Source organism: Psilocybe cubensis, mitochondrion (genome assembly GCF_017499595.1).
Source record: "Psilocybe cubensis strain MGC-MH-2018 mitochondrion, complete sequence, whole genome shotgun sequence".
Lineage (NCBI taxonomy): Eukaryota > Fungi > Basidiomycota > Agaricomycetes > Agaricales > Agrocybaceae > Psilocybe > Psilocybe cubensis.
The window spans coordinates 93,148-111,692 of record NW_025952838.1 but is presented as its reverse complement, the minus strand read 5'-3'; the positions used below and the strand labels follow the sequence as shown (position 1 = coordinate 111,692).

General features: G+C 30.0%; 4 non-coding genes across 4 annotated transcripts; all 4 read right to left on the bottom strand.

The window, feature by feature from the left end:
- Positions 1–313: 313 nt before the first annotated feature.
- JR316_0013468 lies at positions 314–385 on the bottom strand. The gene has a single exon. It is a non-coding gene; the product is annotated as a tRNA-Phe (tRNA).
- A 14,892-nt stretch (positions 386–15,277) lies between these two features.
- JR316_0013467 lies at positions 15,278–15,349 on the bottom strand. Its single transcript has one exon. It is a non-coding gene; the product is annotated as a tRNA-Thr (tRNA).
- Positions 15,350–16,446: 1,097 nt separating this feature from the next.
- On the bottom strand, positions 16,447–16,519 carry JR316_0013466. Its single transcript has one exon. It is a non-coding gene; the product is annotated as a tRNA-Met (tRNA).
- A 16-nt stretch (positions 16,520–16,535) lies between these two features.
- JR316_0013465 lies at positions 16,536–16,606 on the bottom strand. The gene has a single exon. It is a non-coding gene; the product is annotated as a tRNA-Gly (tRNA).
- Between the last annotated feature and the right edge of the window lie 1,939 nt (positions 16,607–18,545).

Here is an 18,545-nt window from a genome sequence, read left to right as displayed (position 1 = left end):
ACTCGAACTCTTACGATTTGAAAGTCATGAGTTCCTAAAACTCACCTGGCTACCAAATTTCAGCATACTCGTCTTTTTTTTGCTTGCACAAAGATAAAGGAAAAGTTAAAGTTAAAGTAGCTTTAGCTAAGGAATGACACTAGCTTTATTAAGCTATAAAAGGAAGCTGCTTATCTTCCTTAGTATAGCCTGAGGTGATCCTGAGTAGATATAAGGAGGAATGTTCCTTTAACTAAGAGGACTTGGTAGTATATCATAAGGAAGGACCTTATTATAAAGAACAGGAGATAGTTAATACATATAAATTTAACTTTGCCCCGGGAGAGAATTGAACTCCCATATCTATATCTTCAGAATAGCGCTTTGACCACTAAGCAACCGAGGCTATAAATATAATAATATATAGCTTTTTTTTTTAATTTTTCTCTCCTCTCCTTAAAGGAGAAGCCTCTCCTAACCGCGAACCCTCTATAATAGCGAGAACCGCGTTAGAGAACCGAAAGCGCTATTTTGTGTGTCTCTCCTATGGGTTATTTTTTTTTTCTTTCTACCGCTAGCGACCGCTAATTTTTTTTTATATTCCCTTGCTTTTGCTTAGCAGCCTAAGCTGTAATTTTTTTTTTAAAAAAATAACAAAAGAAAAAAAAATCGGGCAATAAATTTAAACTTTTATTCGCTAGCGGTAATATAAAAAAAAATAAGGAAATAAAAAAAAATAAAACGCGACTCATTTTTATTTATTAAAAAAAATTAAGTAATATTAAAAAAAAATTAGTGATACCCGCTTTGGACATAAATAAAAAAAAATTAGTCGCGTTGCTCTGCTATCGCGCTTCGCGCTATCGCGCTTCGCGCTATCGCGCTATCGCGCTATCGCGCTATCGCGCTATCGCGCTATCGCGCTATCGCGCTATCGCGCTATCGCAGAGAGAGGGGGGTATTTTTTAATATTTATTATCCAGCAGCACTTTCCAGTACGGCTACCTTGCTATGACTTTTGAGATGTTATTCAAATGGGTTAATCGAAAGTACTAATTCCTGAACAAAACAGTTAAACTTTTAATGTTAAAGAATAACTACACTTAAATAACTAAATTATCCTCCCACTTTTAAACTCCCCGTTCCCTCCTTACGCTTACGCGGGAGAGAGAGTGAGTTAGGGCTAGTTATTAAAAATAAAGGTAAAGTTAACAAATTAATATTTCTTTCCTTCTTTTGCCTCCTTTATATAATTATTATTAATAATTATATAAAGGAGGCATACTAGAGGTAGAGCCAATCATCCAGCCTATTAGGTTTATAGATGATATGATATTAAAAAGAGTGTTTATTAAGTTAATCTAGATTTATTATTTCGATTTCCCCCAATCTGAACTCCCCCCCAGCGACAGACAGTTAGTTCATCACGGATTCATGCTTCACCGTTGCGTACTAAACAACGATTACTCGAAATTCCTTCTTCATATTGCCGAGTTTCAGGCAATAATTCGTTCAAAATAAATAAACTTTTTTTATTGATTAGCTAAACCTTAATACTAAATAGTTTACTTAATTTTTGTTAAGTTAAAAAAAAAAACAAAAATTAAGTTTACCATTTTAAAGTAGAAGTTTTGCGTCATTTTGTAAAAGCTATTGTGGCACGTCGATAGCCCAGTTCATAAGGGCCATAACGACTTGTCTTAGCCCCAAATGAAAATATTTAAAATTCATAAATAGTTAAGTATAAATTAACTACAGGGATTTCGTCCGTTAGTGGAGTTAACCTCACTTTTCACAATACGGACTGACGACAGCCATGCAACACCTGTAATCGAATTTCTTAATTTTTAAGTCTTTAATTATAATTAGATAATATAGAGACCTGATTTAAGAAATTACACATTCTAGTCTAAATTTTTAGATACTGTTTAAGCACTAATATTTTAAAAAAAATAATAAGGACTTAATAATATCTATAATATATAGAGAGAATGGCTATGCAAGAACTGGTAAGGTTTTACGCGTACTTTCGTATTAAATAACATGCTTCACTCCGTTTGCTCCGAGACCGACTAATTTTTTTGGTTTCAGTTTTGCAACCGTACTCTCAAGGCGGAATGGTAATCGCGTTAACATCGCTATTAATTTAAAATTTTTATAAAAAAATAAAAAGTATAAAAAATAATAACCACCATTCATCGTTGACGGTGAGAGGTAACTGGGTATCTAACCGTGGAATCAGAGCTTTACAGCTGTTCTTCCACAAAGAACCGTACGTGCGACTTTCATCGCATACGGCTCAAGCCATTCTAAAGTAAGTTCAAAAAAAGTTTAATACCCGAGATCAATTATATGATAAACAGAGATATTATTCCCGCCACTAAAAAAAAATCGGTTTATTTTATAAGGTTTAGTAATTTCTCGCTTGACGATAACTATACTTAATATTAACTAAATAGAACTAGAAAGCAACCAATTATTAAATTGTTCTAATTTATAACCCTCTAACTTATTTAATAGTGGATTTTCACATAAATTTTTAATAATTAATATATCTTTCTTTGATTGTATTGTTAATGAATAAGTTGTTTGTCTAGTATTTTCCCTATTTCCTCTGTCTACAATATTTGGACCTAAGTCTAGATATTCTTTAAAGAGTTCAAGAGCTTTTCTATCAGTATGTTCTATACTAAAGATTAAGTATCCTCTAGGGTTGATATAGAAACTTCCTTCACCATTGATAAAACCTATAATCCAATTTTGAAAAGCAGTACCTTGGTTTAAATAAACTTTACTGAAAAAATATTCATTGTATTCATTTAACACAAAGCTAGTATCTAGAAATTTATTAAATTCTTCTAATGTTTCAAATCTCTTAATATCATTTAATATGACATATTTTAGTCTCGCTAGTCTTTCTCTCTGATGTTTAGTGATTAAGATCACATCTTCAAAAGAAAAAGCAGTTTCTATTAATTGGATTAACTCCGATTTTTTAGTTACTGCCCATCTACATTCCTCTTTTTCAGGATATGTATAAATATGTCCTATGTTATTAAACTTAGTTTGAAAGTTATTAATTAACTCTAAATCTCTAATACTTAAACTTATGTGAAAACCATATCCAACGTTAATATATTCACCCTTTGCTTTTGGCTTTACGTCAGCAAAGGCAAAAGTTAAAGTACCATCTTTTTTTAAATAAGATCTTTTTTTAGGGAATATTTGAAAATTAGCATCTGCATCGCAAAATCCTACAAACCATTCGATTCAATTTTTATTTATTGTTTTATTTTCCATGTCCATAATAAGACAATTACTTTTCTTTTTTTTACTTTTAAATCACCCTAACGTAAGTCAGCATCCTTTCAGATTAGCTATTTCCTAAACATTTTGTTTTGGGAGCCTATCTACTACATTACATAATAGCCTTCGCTTTGTACGTGTCTTGTTTCCTCTAATCTATGAGAAAATATTGCTATTTTCCTTGCTTTAATTTAAAATAAAATTAAAGCAGATTATAGGAGTTCCCCTGTTCTTATTTAAGTACGTAATAGTCTTCCTTAGATTCCTACTTTGATTCTAGAACTGTTTGTCCGTCTGATAACCACCAAGGACACGTGATTACCCTAGTTCTGAGAACCTTTAATTATATAGATTCGATTTCTCTAATCATAGAAGACAGTTCAAATTTAATTTCTCGCTAAAAAAAGTACTTAAAGCGATAATTATACCTTAAGCTTTAAACTAGTTCGTTACCTAAGCTAGTCTATTAAGGTGAACTATAATAAGACAGATTATTATACTTATTAAATAAGTAATACTTTAAATAAGCTTTTCAGGTCGCATTTTAATATCCTATTCCCTCTTCTCACTTTCGTTCCTCAGCGTCAATCTTCATTAGATAATAGTTTTCACCATTAGTACTCTACTTAGTATCTGAGGATTTTATCCCTACTCTAAATATTATATTGATTATCCTCCATAAGATTCTAGTTTTTATTTTTCTTAATTTAAATATGTTATAAATTAAATGTTAAATTTGTCTCTCCTTAGGCTCTCTTTTCCTTTAGATTTTTTTTAATCTAAAGGAGTATTTAGAGAGATATGAAGAAACGACTTTTTTATTTTTTTTTAAATAATTAATTAATTTATAAGGCTTACCTTAAATTAAAAATTTTAAAACTGCCTACTAACCCTTTACGCCTGTTTAAGACGACTAACGTTCGCGTTTCTGGTGTTACCGAGTCTTCTGGCACCAGTAATTTAGACAACACTTATAGTAAGGTAATATCATTTTTTTCCCTTACGTTATCACAATAAGCCCAATTAAGTTATTTTGTGATTTCAGTTAGCTAGTTCACTCTTGCGAGCATTGACTAATATTCTTGACTGCAGATTGCTTATGCAATTTGGGGCTTTTCATTCCCAATGTGGCCATTTGTTCTTTCAAACTTGGCTATTGATCGTAGGCTTGGTAGGCTTTTACCCCACCAACTACCATTAAACAAAATAAATCGGTGCTTATAGTAGAAAATTTCCTTTTTTAATAATTAAGCTAATTATTAAAAATAATTGTTTAATTAAACAATTATTTTTATATCCTCTATTTCTGAGGTCTATAAGGTACCTTATTTACCATTACTCACCTTTACACCTTATTCTTATACTTTTTATTAAGTTTAATTTAATTTAAACTTAATTAAGTTAGAATAACGATTTGCATGTCTTAAAACTACTGAATAACGTTCAATCAGAACCAAAATTAAATTCATCTGAAATTTAAAACTAAACAATTAACTAGACTAGCCACCCGCCTCCTACCTAACTGCTTAAGCAGTTATTTTAAAGACATAAAATAACTAGGTTCGACAGGCTCATCACCTCCTCCTTTCTTAGATCGCTCCCGCCACTTTTTTTTTTTAATGCTAAACCGCTAAAGCGCTAAAGCAGATTAGTCCTCTCTGAAAGAAACTTAAAGAAAGGAGGCTATTTAGTTTGGGGCTTTTTCTATTAATTTTTTTAAGAGAAAAAAAAAGAAAAAAAAATAAGCGCCAATTTTTGTTTTGTTCCCTTGCTTTCTTATTTTTTTAACTTAAAAAAAATAAGAACCGCTAGCCGCTAGCGAGTAAAACAAAACAAAAAAATAGGCCTTAGGCAGAGGGGAGGAGTAGCCAAACGCTAATTTGTGTTTGTTTGTTTTGTATATGCTTTTTGCAATTGTTTATTTTAATACAATATAATTTATATATTATACTACTTTTATTTATAAGTTTTATTTTTTTTTTAACTAAATTATACTTCCCTCTCCTTATTGGGGGGGGGGGCACGCGACTCCCGCCTCCTACCTTTTTTCTTAAATTTTTTAAATTTAACTTTTTTTCGCGTTACCTTAAACGCGCTAATTATTTTATCTTAAAAAAAAATAGTTTTGTCTGAAAAAAAATATCTAATCTAATCTAAAGCTAAAGCATTAGAGAGAGAGATAGGCACGGTCTCCCATAGCACTAGCAGAGAAAATAAAATTAGCGCTTCGCATTATCTAATTCGCATAAATTGGCTACCCTATATTTACTTAGTTAAAATAAATAAGGCTGTAGCTAAATAAATAATAAATATTCTCATTTGTTCTAAATCAAGAACAAAATTAAATTGAGCTAGTCCTAATACTTCTTGATTTAAAGATTCTGCGCTCCCTAAGGATAAAGCTGAATAAACAATTAAAGGACTAAAAATCAATAATAATAATGTAAATAAACTTAAAGTAATATATAGAGCATAACTTGTTATAATACCAGTATCTAATTTACCTAAATTTTTAGCTGTATTAAATAAATAATTAGAAAAACCAAAAGGTCCTAAGAATTCAATAACTCCTCTATCTATTTCTTTAGATATAGTATAACCTAATTTAAGCCCATTATTTACAATAAATTGATTATAAATTACATCAAAGTAATATTTTCCATTTAAGAAAGAATATAATTTAATAAGATAGATATTTTTAAATAAAGTAGAGAAAATTATAGGATTAAAATTATATAAATATATAGCGATAAGTGAACCTAATAAACTTAATATAGCAGGCAATAATTTAATTATAGGATTTAATGAGAATTCAGCTTCTACTAACGCAATATTATTAGGATGTATAAAGATAGAATTACCAAAGAAATCTGATCCTATACCAACAAATAAATCAGCAAAAATATAACCAAAGAATATACTAAATAAAGCTAAAATTAATAAAGGGATTATAACTGCTAAATTAGATTCATGTGCATTTAAATAACTTACCTTAGGTCCATTAGGATTAGAAAAAAAAACTAAACTAATCAATCTAAAACTATAAAAAGCTGTTAAACCTGCAGTTATAGAACCTAAAATATAAGCATATAAACCACTAAAACTATATTTACCAAAAGCTAATTCTAAAATTAAATCTTTACTATAGAATCCAGATAAAAATGGTGTAGCTAATAAACTTAATGTACCTACTAGCATTACACTATAAGTAAAAGGTAAAAATTTTATTAATCCACCCATTTTTCTTACATCCTGTTGATCTCCAAAAGAGTGTATTACAGCTCCAGCACCTAAAAATAATAAAGCTTTAAAGAAAGCATGGTTAACAGTATGCATTAATGCAACATTGTATTGACTAATACCTATAGCTAACATCATATATCCTAATTGTGAAATAGTACTAAAAGCTATTATTCTTTTTAAATCATTTTGTACTAAACCACATGTTGCAGCAAAAAAGGCCGTAGAAGCACCAATAATTGTTATTATTAATAAAGCTGTACTACTGTACTCTAAGATTGGACTTACTCTAATTAATAAATAAATTCCAGCTGTAACTAGAGTAGCAGCATGTAATAAAGCACTTACTGGTGTTGGCAATTATGTTAACAGTAAGTTTCTTTACTGATCGGACTATATCATCTTCTCCCTTTTTCCAAGATCTACTATTTAATCTTTTGTTTTTTTTTTATTAATACCGCGTTTATTTTTTTTTCTCGCTTTGGATCTTATTTTTTTTTATATTCCCTTGCTTTCTTATTCTTTTTTTTTTTTACTTCCCTTGCTTTGGCTTAGCAGCCTAAGCTGTAATTTTTTTTTTAAAAAAATAACAAAAGAAAAAAAATTACTGCCGCTTCGCGATAGCTGTAATTTTAAAAAAAAAATAAGAACCGGTAGCCGCTAGCGATCGCTACCGAGAAAAAAAAATTATCGCTAGCGACCGCGTACGCGACAGAAAACAAAAAAATAAAGAGAAAAAAAATAGCAAAATAATATAGCAAAGGAAAAGTAAGAAGTTTCACGTGTAGTCTCTGAGGATCCTACTCTTAGGGTTTTATTAAATAAAATAGCCTAATTTGGTTTCCTGCTGATTGCCCAATCTTTAAGATTTTCACTCCTGCCTATCGCCTAGCTCTCCCGTCTTCTCATCTTCGATGTGACGATAGGCTAGGCGAGGCGAAAGTACTTAAAGCTTTAGGGTGTTCCAGCATATAGTGAAATTTAAGGAGGCCCCAATAAAAACAATTTTTTTTATTATTTTCTTTAATTAACAATAATTCTTATTTTCATTTTCTCGCGTATACTCACCTTAGGGGATTGTATAGATCAAAATATCAACTACAACTCTCCTTAAAGGAGAAGCGTTATTAGAATTCAATCCTAATTTATATAAAAAATCTTCATGCATATTATGTAATACTAATGATTTAACTCTATCCATACTTGTTTTAGAAATTCTTATTCTATATCTATTCTTAATTTTATTTATCACTAGCGAAGCAAAGGTTGATTTTATATCTAGACTTTCAAGTAAGGATTGTAAAAGGATACATTCTTCTTCTTTAAAGGATTCCGTACAAGAACCAATGTTTGAGCTCTTCCATATGATTCAAAAAATCCATCATCCATTATTCAATAAGCTAGAGATATTTCTGAAAATAAATCTTTAATGTTTTCAGGAACAATCTTAATAAATTTATTTTCCTCTTCATCTTTTTTATATCATAAACTATGTAAAGCAGTATATATAGGATGAGTTCTAGTTTTAAAATGATAGTGAGATACTTTTTTATCTTTATGATGAGGAAGTAAGACGTTAGGATAAGGATAAAATTTAGTTAATGTAAATTGACTATAAATAGAATTATTTAAATGATGCAAGTAATTTAAAGAATAAGTATCCATAGTCATAGAATATATTCCTTGACCTCTATCATATTTGGATAAGCTTATTGAACCATCTACTAACATGTTTCCAGTTATAGCTTGTAAAGAAGATTTAGGTATAGTATTAAGAATAGCTATAGAGTGATTAATAGCTACTAAATCAGCCCAGGGAAAACCATAATAAAAATAATTATAAATAAATAAGGATAAATTACCGTTAATAAAAAGTACTTTTTTTTCTTTTTTTTTTTCTTCTAATTTTTTTTTTAAAAAAAAAATTTTTTTACCGCGTACTAATTTTTTAATAATAATATTAAAAAAAATTACCGCTAGCCGCTATTAGTACTAATTTTTCTTTTGTTCCCTTGCTATCGTATTTTTTTTTTTTACTTAAAAAAAAAAAATAACGGCCGGTAGCGACTACTTTTTTTTTTCTTTTGTTATTTTTTTAAAAAAAAAATTACAGCTTAGGCTGCTAAGCCAAAGCAAGGGAACTAAAAAAAAATAAGAAAAGTAATAAAAAAAAATGAGTCGCTAGCGACCGCGTACGCGACAGAAAAACAAAAAATAACTAATTTTTTTTTAATAAAAAAAATATAGAGTAATAATGTAATAATAAAATTGTTTTACACCTTTATTGACTTAAGCCTCCATACTTCCAGGTAGCCAAGAATGCAATGGAATATTAGCACTTTTAGCTAATGCACCACCTAATAAAGCTAAAGCTATAATAGTTATAATATTTTCATTTATATAAGGTACTAATGAAAACACTTCTGAATAATTTAAGGTTCCAAATGTGGCAAATAAAGCAAAAAAACCTATACTCATTAACATATCTCCTCCTCTATTCATTGTAAAGGCTAGCATAGCTGCTTTATTTGATTGTATTCTTGTAAAATAAAAGTTAATTAATAAGTAAGATACTACTCCTATAGCTTCCCAACCTACAAACATAACAAAAAAGTTACCACCACAGATTAAAACTAACATTCCCGCAGTAAAAGCTGAAAGATATGAGAAAAATCTTTGAATATGCATGGCAATCAAATTTATCTTGCGATTTTAAATATTAGATATTTCTTCCTGTGTAGCTTTAGCAATACCTGTTTTTATTTCTCTAATTAGTTTCATTCCATCAAGTGTCAGATGAGACCCTTCATTAATTAACTTATGAATTTTACACCAATCTTGGTAATCCATTAGTTTGTGACCAAATATAGGATTTTTATTAAATAATGGAATAATATTATTGCTAAGGTCTGTAAAATTTACAATACTGAAACTTACGGCCGGAGTTTTAGGGTACTTGTATATTTTACCAGCACCTAAAAATGTGATAATACTTTCCATTAATTTAATATCTCTAACATGTTGAACAATTCTAAATCTTAATTGTACACGAAATTCCGTTATATTGGGTGATTTAGTTATTAGTGCATCAAAGCACCCTTCACCACTGACAAACCTGAGATTCAATTGGCTTCTGGGATAAAATTAGTATTTATGACAGGTCTAGATACTGGAATATAGTTTAAAAATTCTTCCTTTAACTTGTGAGATAAACCTAAATTCATTGATGCTTTAATATTAATTATTTGATGTAAACCTTCCATAGTCAGATGCTCTTTTTTAAGTATAAGTTTTACAACTTCCTTAAACAAAATAAATCTGCCCTCTTCTGGGAAAGTAAAGGGGGTACTTAGTTAAATGATCGATTAAGACTCCTAAATCTCTAACTGAATCAATGGATAAATTTACAGTATTCCTTTTAGAATTTATATGAATAGTACCTATTCCATTTAAATAAGTTTGCAGCAAAATTAATAAATAATGATCACGTAAGTGTAGACCTATTTGAAATTTAGATTGTACACGCCTAAAAAAAATTTTTTATTTTTTTTAAACCAATTTACGGGTTTTATTTTTATCTACAATGATTGAAAAAGAACCTTCCTTTTGCCTTTGCTTTAGCCCTTTTTTTGTACTAGGTAAAAAATTTTAAGGACTCCTTATTTTTTTTAAAAATAAGGGGACGAAAGTAAAAAGCAAAGGGGCATCTATTAAACCAGTCCAAAACCAAGGATTATAAGGAGCGGTTGAACTAAGGCTAGAAAAATTTTTAATTTTAAATCGGTTAGAAAGGATTTTGATTTGATAACGACTTTCGCCGCCCATTAGAGTACACCTTAACTTTGGTATTAGACCAAAGCAACTACCGTCTACTCGTTGCTCTTTTACACCTTTTTTCACCCTATTCGCGCCTATTTTTGTTTTTCTATTTTTTTTATAAAAAATTACCGCTAGCGATCGCTAGCGAGAAAAACAAAAATTGGGCCTATTTTTTTTTTTTGTTTTGTTCCCTTGCTTTCTTATTTTTTTTACTTTTGTTATTTTTTTAAAAAAAAAATTACAGCTTAGGCTGCTAAGCAAAAGCAAGGGAACTAAAAAAAAAAATAACAACCGCTAGCCGCTAGCGAGAAAAAAAAAAATAGGGAAAGCAAGATGACTTAGATCCGCGATTGCCCATTTCGTTTTCACTCATCTTATGACTTGTTACCATACCCAGGTAATTATTCTGGCCACTTATAACCTTTCGACTATAGTTTGGTATCATAAGCTTTAGGGCGTACCCGGAATTTGGCAGTTTAGATCCCCCCTATATAGCATGTTCCTAGTATGCTAAGCAGGATCTGTAGATAAATAATCTACACTATAGATATGAATTAAAGTTGAACAGTATAAAACAGCTAACCCTAAACTAACGGTCAATTGATCAAAATATAAGTACCAAGATATATTTAATAACTCGATATCTAACCAACTTAAAATATTTATACTTACAGGAGATCCACTAATACCTACTTCATAAAAAGCAATTGTGATTAAAATTGAGGAAACTATTAAAGATGTACAAGTTATAAATTGAGAACCTGTTACACCTACTTTTCTTCCTAATAGACCACTTACTATAGAACCTAATAAAGGTATAATAATAATTGATAAATACATTAATTTTGTAAAGATATTGTTCCTCTTCGTGTTTCCCCTTTTCCATAGTTAAAAATTTAACCTTAGGAAGGCTGGGTATACCCATAACCTCTCGGCTATGCCTGACTATATCTTAAGCAAGAATAATAAACTTATGTGACTTAAAACTTCTGTCTCCTTAGGGTCGTCTCATCGAATCGCCGTAAGGCGGGAGACGGGGCGATTTAATAAAAAAAAGATTTTATTTAAAGCTAAAAGGAAAAAAAAAAATATTTAAGGTTAGTTTTTTAAGAAAAAGCTTATTATTTTACCAACCCACATTTAGTCGATGAACAGCACACCTTATCGCCTAGCCTAACGGCTAGGCGGTAAGGTGCTTGGCTGCGGATTATCTATTTCATTTCTTCATACAAATCGTTTTTACCATACAACGAGTCATTACCTGTTCCATTAATTACATTACTGTATTAATTTGGTAGATTTGTCTTTAAGAACTTCCCGCAATTTGAAGGTTTTGCCTTATATAAAAATATTTAGTAGCTCTAAAAAGAAGTAAACCTAGTAGTTTAATAATCCACCTAGACGATAATATACTTTCCAAATGGGTAGGTGAATTATCTTAATAAATATAATTAATATAAAACTAGGAGGAGGTTCACTCCGTCCTTTTGCGATCTATTCTACTTCTCGCCTGTCTCATTACTGTGTTTACTAATAGCTCTCTTTAATTCTAATAGTTTTTCTAATTCTCGGTTAGGACTATTTGTATTTAAATGTTCTTTATTTTTAAGAATATAAGCTGCATTTTTAAAAATTAAGTAGTCCAAATGTTTTGATCATACAACAGGATGTTTTTCTAAAAAAGGAATTATATGTTCAATTATATCCCCTAATTTTGTTACAGTAAATTCAACTGCCGAAAGGCTGCTGAACGTTTTTCATATTTATTAACATAACCGCAATTAAAAAAAATTGATAAGACTCTCCAATAGTAAGAGATCTCTTGAATGTTGACTTATTGAAAACCGTAGGGAGATAGTTAATCCACTCTTAGTTTTAGATTTTTGAACTGCAATATAAAAATTATTAGTACTAAATTTTTTTCTATTCCCTTGCTTTTGTTTAGCATAAGCTGCGGGCAAAAGAAAAAAAAAAAAAATAAGCGCTATTAGTACTAATTTTTTTAATATTATTAAAAAAAAATCCCGCGTACGCGATCGTTATTTTTTTTAGTTAAAAAAAATTACCGCTTTAGAGAGAGAAAAAAAAGTACTTTTTTTTTTACTCCCGCGTATGCGGTAGCAAACCCTGCTAGCCATGAAGGCTCAGCTATACCTTTAAATAAAGAAAGGTCTTATTACAGGGACAGTATTTGGGAAAGCTAATTTTAATTCCTTGGATAAACCTGAATTAAGAGATGCTCTAATATTTACAATTTCTTGTAAACCTTCATAAGTATTATGTTCTTTATGTTTAATTTTTAAAACAATTTGTTCCCTTGCTTTGGTTATTTTTTTAACTAAAAAAAATTACTTATTTTTTTTTACTACCCTTGCTTTTGCTTAGTACTTAAGCTACGGGCAAAAGAAAAAAAAATTACTGCGGGCAAAAGTAAACAATATATAGTCTGAATACTTTTGGCTTATTAAAGGATAGTTATAAAAATGAGGAATTATAATTTGAACTATTTCTTTTATAGTGCTAACTCTAAATTCGACGATTGAAGTAGCATTAGGCTTAGATACATAACCTATACCACCGAAAAATTCTTGTATTGAATTAATAAATTAAAAAAAAAAATATATAGATTTTTTTTTTTACTATCTCTTTCATGCATTTTTATTTGAATTCTAGCCTGTATTCTTCATCCTTTTTTTATTTTGGGGTCTTTAAAGTTGTCTTTTCAAAGGAACCCTCCTTTGCCTTTGTTTGCAGCCCTTTTTTTGTACTAGGTAAAAAAATTTAAGGACTCCTTATTTTTTTTAAAAATAAGGGGACAATAGTCAAAAGCAAAGGAGCGTCGTACAGGCCAGTTATAAAATAAGGAGCTATTTTTTTAGAGGTAGTAGAAAATTTTCTAGGTATTTGAGAATAAGAATTATGATTACACTGCTTGCGCTAAAGCAAAGCAGATATTTTTATAAAGGTTTTTCATTATTAATACAGTATGAGATTAGAAGTGTTAAATCTATAATATGCTACTAAAATACTTAATCCTATTACAGATTCAGCTCCAGCTATAGATATTATATAAATACTAAATACTTGACCTATATTATCATCAAAATTATAAGACATTATTAAAACTAATAAAGTTACTGATAATAACATTATTTCTATCGCTATTATCATTAATATTATATTTTTTCTGTTTAATATAAAACCTAATATCCCTACTAAGAATAATAGTATGGCTATGTTCATTATTTCTTTTTTTCATTTTTGTTTCTATTAATAGTTGTTTAAAATAATTTGTTAAACTTGTGTTTATACAAGACTTAAAAGGGTAGACAAGCTTATACTAGGTAGACAAGGCTAGCTATAGTCATAGATGATACTAATTAAGCAAATTCTATTAAAAATTTTAAGTTATTTTTTTTTTGTCCCTTTTTTATTTTTAAAAAGAATGCCGCTAAAATTTTAACATATAAAATTAGTCTATTTTTTATTTCCCTTGCTTTTGCTTAGCACTCGCGTACGCGAAAGCTGCGGGCAAAAGAAATAAAAAAAAATAGCGATTAAAAAAAAATTAGTCGCGTTTATTTTTTTTTTTCCTTTTATCGCTTGCGGCTTATTTTTTTTAATAATATTCCCTTGCTTTGGCTTAGCAGCCTAAGCTGTAATTTTTTTTTTAAAAAAATAACAAAAGAAAAAAAAAATAAGTAGTATATACCGCGTACGCGCAGAAAAAAAAAAGGGAAGACTATATCTATTCCTAATCCCTCTACTAAGATAAAGCTTCTACTTGATAACTTATTATATGCCTCTCTTCTTTCTAATAAAAATTAAAAAGAAGCAGTGCAGCTTACCAGCGCATATTAGGTAGCTCAAAAAGATTAAGCAAGGCGATAGCCGCCTTGCGAGAAAACAACCTTGATTAACCTTTAATATTTAAAGTGACCCTTCCTTCTCTACTTTACTAGAGTTAATATAGGCTGGAAATAAAGAGCCTTAGAAGATAAACTTAATCTACTTACTTTGCCACCTTACTTTATCGCTAACGCTTGCTTTATTTATTTTTAAGAAAGTACTACACTGCTTTAGCGCTTTAGCATTTTTTAGAAAAAATAAAATAGGGTTCTCCTTAAAGGAGAGCAGTAAAGGAGGTAGTGAATACAAATTATTAATTAATTACTGAGTTGACCAGAATCGAACTGATATAACCCACTTCCAAAAAATGGTGTTTTTCCTAATTAAACTACAACTCATTTACCTATACTCTTTCCCCCCCCCCCCCCCCCCACCTAGACTTAGACCTTTCTGCCCTTTTGCTGGTTACAAGGCACTGCACCCTTTGCTCCTCTCCTTTAACCTTTGCTAGCTACTCGAGTTCCTAGCGTTGCTAGAGCTACTAACTAAGGCGCTTCATATTTAATTTTAATTAAATTTTATAAATTATTTAATTATTAATTTAATGCTAAATAAATGAGGAGCGCCTTTGCTTAGTGCTATTATTGATAGATATTAAGCAAAAACTTAATAATATAATAAGGAGCCTATTATTTATCTCCTTTCCCTTGACTTATCTCTACCCCTCTTTCTATTTTTATTCTCCTTACCTAGCAAGGCTAGTACCTTTTATTTGCCTTATAATAATCATCTATCCTGGCTTCGCGCTTCGCAGGACTAGCTATCCTTTAGAGAATATCCTAGCAAAGCAAGGACTATCACGCTACCGCGTTACGCCCGTCGCTTATTTTTTAATTAATTAAAAAATAACTAATTTTTTTTTTAATATTCCCTTGCTTTCTTATTTTTTTTTTTCTTTTGTTATTTTTTTAAAAAAAAAATTACAGCTTAGGCTGCTAAGCCAAAGCAAGGGAACTAAAAAAAAAAATAACAAAAGTAAAAATTGCCGGTATTAGAACGCGAGAGGAGATCTTTATAAGTTATTTGCCTAAAAACGGAATTGAACCGCTATTTACTTATTACAAGTAAGCCGTTTTACCTATTAAACTATTCAGGCTTTAATTCAACATTTATTTTTTTATTCACTTGGTTTAAAAGGTATTTGTTGAAAACTAAAGCACTTATAAGGATACCCTTTTTTAATTTTGATTAATAGACAGATTTTCCTTATCCTTATAAATCAGAGTTTATAACCGTAAATGAAAGTAGATCTATCCATTTATCATTGATTTTTAAAGACTTATTTTTAAATTAGGCTTGTTTAAAAACTTTTATTAAGCAAACCTTAATTTATTAATAAGACTACCCCCCCCCCCCCCCCCCACCTTTTTTTACTTTTACTAAGAGAAGTTAAGGAGAGGCTTCGCGTTTCGCGCTTCGCGTTTCGCGCTTCGCGCTTCGCGCTTCGCGCTTCGCTTATTTTTTTTTTAATATTCCCTTGCTTTCTTATTTTTTTTTACTTTTGTTATTTTTTTAAAAAAAAAATTACAGCTTAGGCTGCTAAGCCAAAGCAAGGGAACTAAAAAAAAAAATAACAAAAGTAAAAAAAAAAATTAGTCGCTAGCGCAGAAGGTAAATAAAGACAATATATATTTACCTTTAGCTCCTTACCCTCTTTAGGTTTTCTTGCGCCTAAATCTAAAAAGAAGAAAGATAAAGTAAAGGAGAATATTAAAGGAGAGAGCGTGGTGTTTATTAACCTCTCGCGTACGCGGCTAATTTTTTTAATTTTTAAAAAAAAAAATTAGCGATAAAGCGCTAGCCCAAGTTAGAGGGGGTCACTAACGTCGCAAGAAATGGCAAAGAGTAAAGATATAGAGCCTTGCTTCCGCAGATTACTGGCAGGGTAGCTAAGATGCTATTATTTATAGATATTAAGCAAAGCTTAAAATAAAGAAGTAGCGTAGCTCCCTAGCTATAGTTAAGCTAAATAAGGAAGGGAGCAGAAGATCCTTGTCTATGCTTGCGAAGACAAAGATTAGATTTAAAAAAAAATTTTTTAGTTATTTTTTAAATTAATTAAAAAATAAGCTCTTTATTTTTTTTTTAATATTTTAGGAAGGCTGCGCACAAGTGTCTAGTGATTAGCAGTCTTATTAAATATGGACTTATTAAGTAATGTTATGCTTAACAACGCACCATTCCCTAGCAATCTAAGACCTAAGGGAGTTGAACCCTTATAATATCCATTATGAGCGAACTGCATTAACCATTATGCTAAAGTCTTTTTCACTTAGGTTAATTACGAGTAATCAGGATCGAACTGATAATATCTACTTGGAAGGTAGAGGTTATACCATTTAACTATACTCGCTTTTTTATAATTTAACTTTTAATATCCTTTGCAATATTTATTTTGATATTTGCTGCTAAGCAGCAAAGGCATAACTTAATACCGCTAATTTTTCGCGAAGCGCTTATTTTTTAAGTAAGCGCTTATTTTTTTTTTAGCTACCGATAATTTTTGTCTGCCCAATTTTTTTTTTTTGTTAAAAATATAGGCCTTAATTTTTGTTTTTAATATTATTTAAAAAAAATTAGTACTAATAACGGCAATTTTTTTTTGAATTTTTTTTTTTAATAATATACTCGCTACCGGCGCGTTTATTTCTCGCTTTTTCTCGCTTTTGGATCTTATTTTTTTTATATTCCCTTGCTTTCGCTTAATTTTTTTTAACTTAAAAAAATTACAACCGCTAGCCGCTAGCGAGAAAAACAAAAAATTTTTACAGAAAACAAAAAAAAGAAAAAATAAATGCTAAAATTTTTTTTAATAAAAAAAATTCCGCATTTATTTTTTCTCTCTAGCGATCCAAAGCGGGTAATTTTTGATTTTTGCTATTTATTTAAAAAAAAAATTGAAAAAGAATTAGCAATGGCGCTTCGCGCTTCGCAGAGACAAAAAAATTAGTCGGTAGCCTTGATAATAATAATATATATTTTTATAATAGGCTACTTTTAATAAGTATAAATTAAGTAGAATAGGTGAATTATTTTAATCAAGGCTAGCGACAGCACTGAACACAGGTTCGCACTCCTTAAAGGAGTGCGCAGTGCTTATTTTATTTATTAATTAAATAATAGCACTCTCTAATTAAGTTAATTTTTGGGTCGCTAAATTTTTTTTTTCTCGCTAGCCGCTAGCGGTTGTAATTTTTTTTTAGTTTAAAAAAAAAATCAGAAAAGCAAGGGAATATAAAAAAAAAATAAGCGTAGCTAATTCTAAACCTCTAATTGAGTTTTGGTTAGGGATATTTAGGACTAGTTAGGCCTTAATTTTGTTTTCTTTTGTTATTTTTTTAAAAAAAAAATTACAGCTTAGGCAGCTAAGCAAAAGCAAGGGAATATTATTAAAAACAAATTAGTACTAATAGCGGCTAGCGGCTGTAGATACATAAAGGAAAATTAGAGATAAATAGGGGTGGGGGGGGGGGGGGAAGGGTATAGTGCGAAGCCTTTGAGGACAAGCTACGCAAAGCGGTAGCTCCTAAAGCTACAGAGAGAAAGGAGTGCTAGCGCTAGTTTTAAGATATAAATAAAAGGTAGTAGCTATTCACTTTAACTCTATCCTCACTCTATTTTCTATTTTATTGCTTAAGCAAAGACGCTTCATTTATTTAAAAATTTAAAAGGTGCTTTGCTGTTTCTTTATATCGCTAGCTCTTTTATTTATAATAAAATTTATAATTATCGGTCGTTCCTATATGCGAACCGCGAAGCCTCCCGCAATTTAATAGAAAGCTAAAGAGCCTATACCTCCCCATAATGCTCCATCACCTCATCTATGCTAAGTCCCCCCCCCCCCTTAAGCGCTAGCTCCCTAATTTAATTTAGTTTCGGTCTATTTTTTTTTTTACCCTTAAAAAAATAGCTATCGCTAGCGGGCATTTTTTTATTAAAAAAAAAAAAGAACCGCTAGCGAGAAAAAAAAATTAGTCTCTCAATAAATTTTTTTAATAATATACCGCTATTAGTACTAATTTGTTTTTAATATTATTCCCTTGCTTTTGCTTAGCTGCCTAAGCTGTAATTTTTTTTTTAAAAAAATAACAAAAGAAAACAAAATTAAGGCCTATTTTGTTTAGAACAAAAAATAAAAATAGACAAACAAAATTAATAAGGAAGGAAAGGAGGAGAGGAAAGCGCTTTATTTTAAGAAATAGTCCTCCTCCTCTGCCTAAGGCTAAGCGCGAAGCGCTTATTTTATTTTTTTTGTAAGCAAAATTAAGCCTCCTTTCTTTAGGAGAGGATTA